At 40.1% G+C, this 9,728-nt stretch overlaps 1 protein-coding gene across 5 annotated transcripts in view; it reads right to left on the reverse strand.

Annotated features, from left to right (window-relative positions):
- Nucleotides 1–9,728, reverse strand: part of NECAB2 (N-terminal EF-hand calcium binding protein 2) — a 425,733-nt gene that overhangs the window by 221,490 nt on the left and 194,515 nt on the right. The gene's annotated exons all lie outside the window — the stretch shown is intronic.

Below are 9,728 nucleotides of genomic sequence, written 5' to 3' on the forward strand. Positions count from 1 at the left end.
GCTGGTTCTGCTACCACCGCTGCTCTCCCGGCAGCTGCTGCAGTTAGCGCCGCCTCCTCGGCTGGCCCCTCCGGGCTGGATGTGTGCGCCTCGCTGGCACGGGTCCCGCTCTCGGGGTTCCCTGCGGGCTTCCCCCGCCTCCCTTCCGGCCCTGCTTCCGGGGCTGCCTTTTATCTCAGCCGGGCAGCGTCTCCCGCCGGCGTCGCCCGACCCCAGCTGGATATAAGCGCGGCTCACAAACCGCGCTGGTGGTCTCCCCGCGTGCGTGTTCCTACTCACTCCAGCCTCTGTGTGGGGTAAGTAGGTGGTTACTCCCCCCCGGTCCAGCCCTGGGGTACCCTTCTAACCCCAGTGTCCCTGGGACAGTACCCGAAACTAACTGAATTTAGAGTTGGTGCAATTTCACCACAAAGACATGACAAGAGGCTGGGCAAGTACAGAGGCCGGGGCAGCAACCTATACCTCTCATGGAGCACAAATCCACTTAACCCATTCTCAGAATGAAGGGTTGTTATTCCAGTATTGCCCTTAATAGAATAACACACAGACCACCTGATATTACTCCCCCACCTTTATCCTATCTATATTTTCTATTGCGCGTCACCTCATTTTCCTAGTCTATGTTCCCCACATCACCATTTCCCAATGTCCATGGTTTATGCTTTTAAATACTTGCAGATATTTACCATGTCCCCCTACCCACTGATTAGTCATACTGCTGTACAGTTATTCATTTATCTATCCTCCTCCCCACAATAAATCATTCCATGTTGACACTTCCCCAGCTCTGTTGCTGGTCTCCAAGCCCCTCCCCCCCCACACTTTTGTCACTGTCTTTCATATTAAGACCTGTTCACAGTACTCCAGATGTGGTCTCATTGGCAAATAAGGAGGAATTAGTTCCTTGCTGTATGCTGCAATGCTTCGGAACATATAGAACATAATTATTTGTGTTGGTTGATTTTGTGTGCGTTTATTACAACCTCACAAATAATTTTCTGTCCAGTGTAATCCACAGTTATTTTTGGTGTTCTTGCTTTCAAAAGCAGAGTTGCAACCTTAAGTCTGATTTCCTTTGTTTGCATGCGTTTGTTAATTCAGTCCTTTCTTCCTTGCGAATTATATCGCCTCTAGTAAAAGGGCAACTGAAATCATATTTTCTTTACTCAATACTGTGAAATGTTCTATTTAAAAAAGTAGGGTAGGAAAAAATGAACCTTCAATATTTCTTCAAAGTAAGCATAATGAAGCAGACTATAAGAGGTTTGTTGTATAGAAAAATACATTGGTAGATAGCAGTATAGTTCATAGAGTCATAAGGAAGTGGGGCTGGAAGAGACCTCAAAAGGTCATCTAGTTCAGCCCACTGCTCAAGTCAGGAGTTTCCCTGACTAAACCATCCCAGCCAAGTTTCTGTCCAACCTGCTCTTGAAAGTTTCCAGGAATGGAGAGACCACAACTTCTCTAGGTAGCCTGTTCCAATCCTTGATTACCCTTGTAGTCAGAAAGTTCCTCCTAATCTTCAACCTAATTTCCCCTGCTGCAGCTTGAGGCCATTGGTGCTAGGTCTGTCTCCTCTGGCCACAGAAAAAAGCCCATCTCCATCCTCTCTAAATGCCCTTCAGGTATTTGAAGACTGTTCACCAATACTCCTTCAGTCTGTTCTTCTCCAGGCTAAATAACCCTGGCTCTTTCAGCCTTTCCCTGTAATTCTTGCTTCCCAGGCCTGTAATAAATGTTGTTACTCTCCCCTGGACTCTTCTGAATCTGTCCACATCCTACCTGAAGGGCCCAGTGGGGCCCAGCAAAATCATTATCAGAATTATGGTATGTCTTGTTTACTGAGCTGAAGTGAACTTGCTGCTATTGTTCATGAAATCAATGTTGTCCTAATGATAGTTCTTATGCCATTTACTGTAGAAAGAGCATATCAGTTTTGTAGTATATATGGGTAAACTAAAAATTGTATGCTGTCACATCTATTTATGCACTTCATTAGCATGCATAACCTCAATGTTTTATTCCCCAAGAATAAATTTAGTATTCTTCAGTATTTCCTTCTGATCTTCTAATGCTTTATAGACATAAATGAAGTAAGACCATACAAAACTCCTGCCACAGAAGTATTAGCACAGATGGGGAAACAAGGATGCAGAAGTTCAGGGACTTGTCATAAAAGTAGGACTACTGGCAAATCTAACTCCTGCTCCTGAACTTTACCCACAAATATCCACATTGCCACGATAATTACAATTGACTTTAATTTGCAGATTGCTTCTCTTACTAGTTAGAGTTTTTTTTGACAGTTGTTGATTTTGCTACATGACACTAAAGGAGATTTCTATAAAATATCCTGCTGTCTTCCTTTTCAATATGGAAACATAACATGGCACGTTTGCAATTTAGGGTATAAGAGTTCAGTTAAATAGTTTCCAATTTAACTTTGCACTTTACATACTAATTGGCAACCAGGTTAATGCAATATGGACAACTGCAAAATAATTAATATGACAGATTTTGTTTTGCTTGTATAAGTTGCTCTACCATTGAATCTAATTATGACTGAAACTTCGTAAGTTCCTTCAGCACAATATAATTGCCACTTCTCTCTTTATGATCAAAAAATAATCAGTTGTCTTGTAAGGTTTGAAATATAAACAGCAATTAAGCAAATGGTTATGCAAAACCTCAGAAGTGAAGCACGAAGCAATTCTTATTAAAAAGTCCAACTTAAATGACTGTTAGTTTTAATTTATAACTTATCTTTGATATTTAAAAAAGGAGGAGGGGAGAACAGAAGAGAATGTTCTTTAATGACAACTAGGTTTTAAAATATTTTTCTACCTGTTCAGGGGATCCCTTACACACGCGCACACACACGCTACAAAATATAACAGTCTATCCTCAGTTTCTTCCAGTTTGTATAACAACAGTTTACCCCCTCAGCTCTAAACTTCTCCAGTTTATATAGTCTGAAATCCTAGTACTTCCAAACTTAAGCATTCACTATAAAATTCTGCACTTTTTATAGAGTGTGCATAACTTTATTTTGCCTGTTCATTTGGTTGTAAGATTATGAAGACTAATGCCCATATTTGATATATAAATAATGTATAGTATTTAAGTCAATACTATATAAACATAAATATATGATGCACATATATATATATGTTATAAATACATATACAATATATTATTTACAAGTACATGCACAAAATATAGGCATAATCTTTATAATATTGCAAGCAGATGACTTTACCAGTGCCTTATGTAAGAAACTATTTAAATACTTAATGTCTAAATAATTAATACATCATATATATAAAATAAGCATTAAAGATGTAAGCAACTTCTAGTAGAAGGGACTAAGTCCTAAGACCTCTTTTCACATAGAACACTTTAGTATTACTTATAAGTAGGCTTCCCTACTACAGACAACACCAATGTATGCTTACAGAATCAGACAATGCAATACAAGAGAGACAATAAGTAAAGATCTGATGAAGATTTATGTACCAGTGTTTAATTAGGAGATGAAAGGATTCTTGGAGGGGTTATCCACACAGCTACAAAATTAACTGTTTATAAGATATGATGGAGGTGTACTCCTAAACAGTTAGCTTGTTCCCTGCTTATCTCAATTATTCTCCCCTTGACTACCAAGGGTCTGCGTTTATAGAGATTTTATTGATATCTCCTTAAGGGAGTTGTGCATCACCATCTTAAAACATTAGAAGTCCAGCACTTTGGCTGACAGAAACAGTTGATCTGAAAATTAGCAGACTGCTGTATCAAAGTGGGAACTTCTAAAATAATTGTACTGCAGGCAACGTCATCCAGTTTGCAATTTCTTCCATCCTCTGGTCAGCTTAAAGTTGATCATATAGATTTGTGTCTTACATCTGATTTAATTATATGGGTAGTAGAGGAAGAATGGTGGGAATTAACAGGTTACCATGTGTGCAAGTTCATGTGTGCAATGGAGACATTTACTTAGTTGACAAAATGCTAATCAATTATTTTGGCATAACCATAACTCTCCCCCTTGATTTTATAAGCCTTCAACAAACATCAAATTTAAGAAGAAGCTTGGGTAAACTAACTGAAGATTAGGTTTGTTATGTAAGACAAGTAGGTAAAAAGTAGTTATTAGCAGAAATCTTGCCACATGTATTGTGAATAATGACTGTATACCATTGTATAGAAGAACATTATTCTCACAGCCAGTATATTTTTTTAAGCTAAGTTGGAACTGTTCTTCTATACATTCTCTGGCAGGCAATACATCCAGATATTGGATACAGATATCGGAGTCTGAATGGAATGTAATTTATAATTTTCTCCATGGTTCTTTTTCTTCCAAGTATGAAGATAACATATAGCTCCTTAGTCGCTACTAGTGACATTAAAAAACCCAAAACGAAACTATTCATTTTTATTTTAAAGTGCTAATTCACAATATCCTATTTATGCTTCTCATTGCATTCACAATACAAACCCTGCCTTCCCTGAAAATAGCACAAAGGAGGAGGACACAAGAACATTCTGATCCAGAAAACAAAATGCTTCCTTCTGGGGAGTCACCCTGACATACGAAGCACCAAACGAAAACAAACCAATCCCCCCTCCCCCCTGCCCCACAATCGCCTTTACTCTAAAGAGGTTTCCTTTCCCTGTGAAAGAAAAGTGAATTTGCAGCTGCAGCAGGTGGCCCAGCATTAGAGAAATTCTGCCGTGCTGTGCAGTTTATGGGAGGGCTGGCACAGCCAAAGGAAAGCAGCATGCTGCATTAAGGACCTGATTCTGTAAGGTGCTTAGTGCCCACAGCTCTCACTGGGAGATGAGAATACTGGCTATCTCTTGGAGGTATGGAGCACTCAGCATGATTGCACCCTAATGGCCTAGATGCTAAATGGACTCTGTCTCTCAGGGAAGCAGCAGCTTTCCTTTCACTCAGAGCAGAGCAGGTGGGGGAAGTATCAACATTAAAGTGTAATGCAGGGATAATAAAGGTATGGATGACTTCTATTGATTCTCTGTTAAGCAGTGCAAGCATCCAGGCTAAACAAGCCAGGATGCGAGTTGTCTTGATTCAAGATTTCCCAACATGTATTTGTGAGCATCTCCCTTGACAAAAATTCTGTGGCAGCAGAGAAACTGGTTATAATATTACACACAGAGGAGGAGTTTTAACCCTACATCTAGGGCCACTACAAGTGGGAGACAAGTGGGGCATCAGTTATATGAACAAGGCCAAGTTACTCTGAACGAGCAGTCCCTTTTCAGCTTCAGTTCCAGAAAAGCAGCAAAGAAATCTGCAATGTCTCATCTGCATTTATGAAGTGCAAAAACATTTAATCAGTTCAATGTTAAATCACAATGTCAGAAATGCACGTTACAAGGACACCAACAAATGTGATGTCACACTGATGTCTTAAAGCATTTTACCTGCTATTTATCTTCACACGGGGGTGTTGGCTCAGTATACACATACCAGCACAAGGTTGTGCATGAGCTAGCTGACGGTTGTATACTTATATGTGGCATGGCTAACACCTCAGACAGAGTGCCCTGTGGACATTTTCCCTCCTGTTAGGAATGAAATTATACCAGACATTTACATGGAAACAAGACATCTTCCATCCTGTGGCCCCAGTTGGAAATGGTTACATGGAAAAGCAGTATTAAAAATGTATGAAAGTCAAGGGAAGGTGGCCAACTTTATGCCGCTTATGCCTCTGGAAGTCTTCCACTATAGGCTTAACTACCTTCAATGTAACAGAGCTGGCAATAGGACCAGCCAGCTTTTCACAGGCCACCTGACCCTACTCCACAGGAAGTTCACAGTAGCATCGTTTGGAATCAACTGATCTAGGTTAAGGTTGAAGGTTCCTTGTCTAAGTGCTAGTTAGCTTTCACCTTCCTTACAGGTTCCTGATTAATCAATGCTAAGACCTGTTCTCTATCTCAGAATGTAACATTATCAACGTTACCAAAGAAATAGTATTGTTAGAGTAAGGAACCATCGTTTACCAAGCTGGCCTGTTTTACTTTCTTGTTCCATTAAAGAACTGCTTTCCTGATAGGATCTGTTGCTGAAAAAATGACTCACTCTGGCAAGTCTTTATGCAAAAAGGCCAGATATTCATGGACTGAGTTACAAGTGGGAGTGCTTAACCCTAGGGGGTTCACCCCTGAGAGAAGAACACTTTCTAATTATAGTACTAGGTATTTACTTAATTTGTACCTCCAGTCCTAGTAATAAATACAGCAACTATATGAAACCCTAAACACCATGAAGAATCCTGCAGGGCAGAACAAGGGATATAGCAGAATGGAAACAGAATGAAACTCAATAGCTAACGACAATGAAATCTTTCGTAGAAGAGCCTGCCATCTTAAGCAATGCAACACTTACACAGTAGACCAAACTAGAAATTGGGAAATACACTTTAAGAGTATGTGTTAGATGGGCAAATCAATTTTTTCCATCTCTCTTCTCTGAGATTCCATTAACTTTGTGACAGTACTCAAATGGACCTGTACATCAATGGGTAACAAGTACGTAGACAGATGTAGGTTCAATCTGAAAGCCTTGTTAACAGTGAAATCCTCCTTCAGAGCATTACAGGGTAATTGAGTTTCTCTGCAATTAAGCTGGTCATAACAAATCAGTAAAGACATAAAAATTCATCAGCAGGGCTATTTACCAAGAGAATTTGCTTTAGTGAGTGCAACTCAGTCCTCCCAGGCAGACAGGAAGGCAGTAGGCAGGACCTCTTCCTACAGTAACCTTACATTCATCATGACATTTTTATAAACAAAAGTCTCACACTGTACAGAAGATAAACCATGAATGGGCACTACTTACAGCAATAGTGATTTTTTGAGATGTTTTGTCATAAGAATCCTTCCCTTGTTGTGCCCATGCCTCACATGTGCAAGATTGCAGTCTGATGGGCAGTGCCAAGGGAACTGAGCCTACACCTGCAGGTCCTGTATCCCCCATACTTGAGGTCAAACAGAAGCAGTTGGTGGTGCTCTGCCCTATGCTCCTTTGCTGATTCAGAATTCCAACAGAGATGTAGCTGAAGGAGTGGGGAAATGGAAGACTGGTCACGGGACCCAAAGAGACAAAACATCTTGAAGAAACTTAATTATAGCCAGTGAGTAACCTTTAATTCAGCAGTTCCCACTTGTGCTGACTTGCCATTGTTCTTCAATTCAGAGGAGAAAGAAGAGTTCGTGGAGTCCTTGGCCAAAACTAGGCAAGGACTGCAGAACTGTTTTCCTGAATTTAAAGCATAAATTGAGCTCCAAGTAGCTTCTCTTTGGATTCCTGGTTTAGGAGCTGCAGAAGTTGCCTGAGCATTCACTGAGTAAGCCTTGATTTGTGGAGTGAGGGGCAGGCTTTCTAATCTGCAGTACACTAAATATATAGCACTGGGTGTTTCACCTGAACAATCCGCAAGAAGGGTTGGGTTAGCCCTGCTTCCCTTTGTCCAGTACCACAAATGTACTGGCCAAAAAAGATGAGGTAGAAGTTGGGACTGTGAGACTATAAATGTCCAGATAGTATCTGGTACGTAGCTATGTAGACCTCCTTGGCTAAGGCAGAGGCAAACACTGGCAAAGGGAGTCACATAAGTACAAAACACTATGCAGTCAAACAGCACAAGATAGTTTACTGCTTTGTTGGACTTTCCCTGACTTTTGATATCATGAATGTGATGATCTAAAACCTACTTAGAAGGCCTGTGCCTGTACTGACTTGGAATCTAAGACAGCACCTAACAATTATGTGGAGTGAGGAAGAGTGAACGATGACTTTTGATGGCTCTCAGATGGAGAAAAGTGAGGCTTCCCCTCAAAGTCTAGATAGCAGGCCTCTGCTGGTAATAAAAAGAAGTTCTCTGATCTGATTCCTAAATAATTATCTCCTGGTAACAGGTACAGAGATAGTAACAGACCTCAGAGTTCATCTGGACTCCTTTATATAATGGAACAAATCATCTGTACAGGAGATGAAAACATTTGGTCTTCAAATCCCTGACAAATATTTATCTAAAGTGTTCTTAGGAATCTCTAGAGATGCAGATTCTGCCACTTCCACAGACAAATCTACTCCATTAACTATCTTTAGTTTTTCCTAATGTCTAATGGAAAGCTCCCTTGCTGAAATTTAAGGGCATTTATACACGTGCTCTGGGAGTGTGTGTGTGTTGGGGGGGGCTCTCTAATTAAAACACCTGGAGCATCTCATGTATCAGCATCCCTGCTGGGGATGCCTTATCTGAAGCTCATTGAATGTGGAAGGCTGCTGGAGCATGGTACTTGCCACGCTCCAGCACACTTGATTAATCGAGTCTGCTTTGATATGTTGGAATAACACCGCATCAGAGAAGCCTCCTTGCTCATGTATAGGCACCCTAAGCCTATTATTTTTTGCCCTATTCCAAAGGATACGAAGAATAATTTATTACCTACTTTGCAGATACTTACCACATATTTGAATGCTGTTATGTTTCCATTGTTCTTCTCTTCTCTAAACTAAACAAACACAATTATTTCAATATTTCCTCATCAGTCATCTTTTCCAGAACTCTAGCTATGTTTGCTAAGCTCCTCTGGACTCTCTTCAATTGGTCCCTGACTTTTCAGAAGCAGTGCCCAAAATTGGATACAGTACTCCGGTTACATGATAGTCCCTGTTAATACATCCCAATGTGGAATTTGCTTTTTTCCACAGAAGTAGGATGCAGCTGACTCATGTTCAGTTTGTGATCCACCATGGCCCTATTTGTCTACAGAACTGTTGCCTTACCCAGCCACTCATATCTTGGCTTTGTACATTTGATTATTTTTACCATACAATAGTACTTTGCACTTGTCCTTATGGAACTGCAATCTATTTACTTCAGATAATTTCTCTGCGTTTTCAAGATAATTTAAAATTCTGATCCTGTCCTCCAAAGGAACCCCTCTGAGCTCTTGTCATCAGCAAATGCAAAAAGCATTCTCACTATGTTAAATGAGAATGTTTGAATTGGATTAATTTGTTCCATTATGTAAAGGAGTTGAGAACTGGATGATGGAATTGCTTTATATTTTTTTATTACATAGTAGTGGTGCCCTGACTGTTCTGTGACTGTGTAACAAACATTTTGTAATCAGTGCTTTTCTGAAAAATCATGTAAGTTTTGGTTTATATAAAGGATTCAAAATGTGGATTTATCCAAATTTTATTTGAACCAACTTGCTCTAGAAATCTGACTCCAATTTCAGACTCATCTCAAAGGTAGTTTTCATTATGTCATTGTTTCTTCTGTTCTGAGAGTACCACTACACTCACCCCATGTTTGTATGCAGGCAAATCAATTGCTTGTATATCCCTGAAGTCCCATACAAGCCCTATTTTAAGGACTTAAAGGAGTTAGAAGTTTTCTAGGTCTGGCTTACACTGCAGAAGTACAGTGACCCCTGTGCCCGTGCCAAACCCACCCAACTCTGCAGCGCCTGTGAACAGGAGTGCTCTGATGATTCTATTGATTATGCTAGGTAAAACCAGGAAATGTAGAGGCTAAAAATATGTAAAAGCACACATATATACTGGCTCTGTGGATATAGGGAAAGCAGTGGATGTGATATATACTATATATGTGGATGTGATATATACTATATATGTGGATGTGTGTATATACTTTAGCTAGGCTTTTGATGCAGTCTCT

This window comes from Alligator sinensis, unplaced genomic scaffold, assembly GCF_000455745.1.
Source record: "Alligator sinensis unplaced genomic scaffold, ASM45574v1 scaffold97_1, whole genome shotgun sequence".
NCBI lineage: Eukaryota > Metazoa > Chordata > Crocodylia > Alligatoridae > Alligator > Alligator sinensis.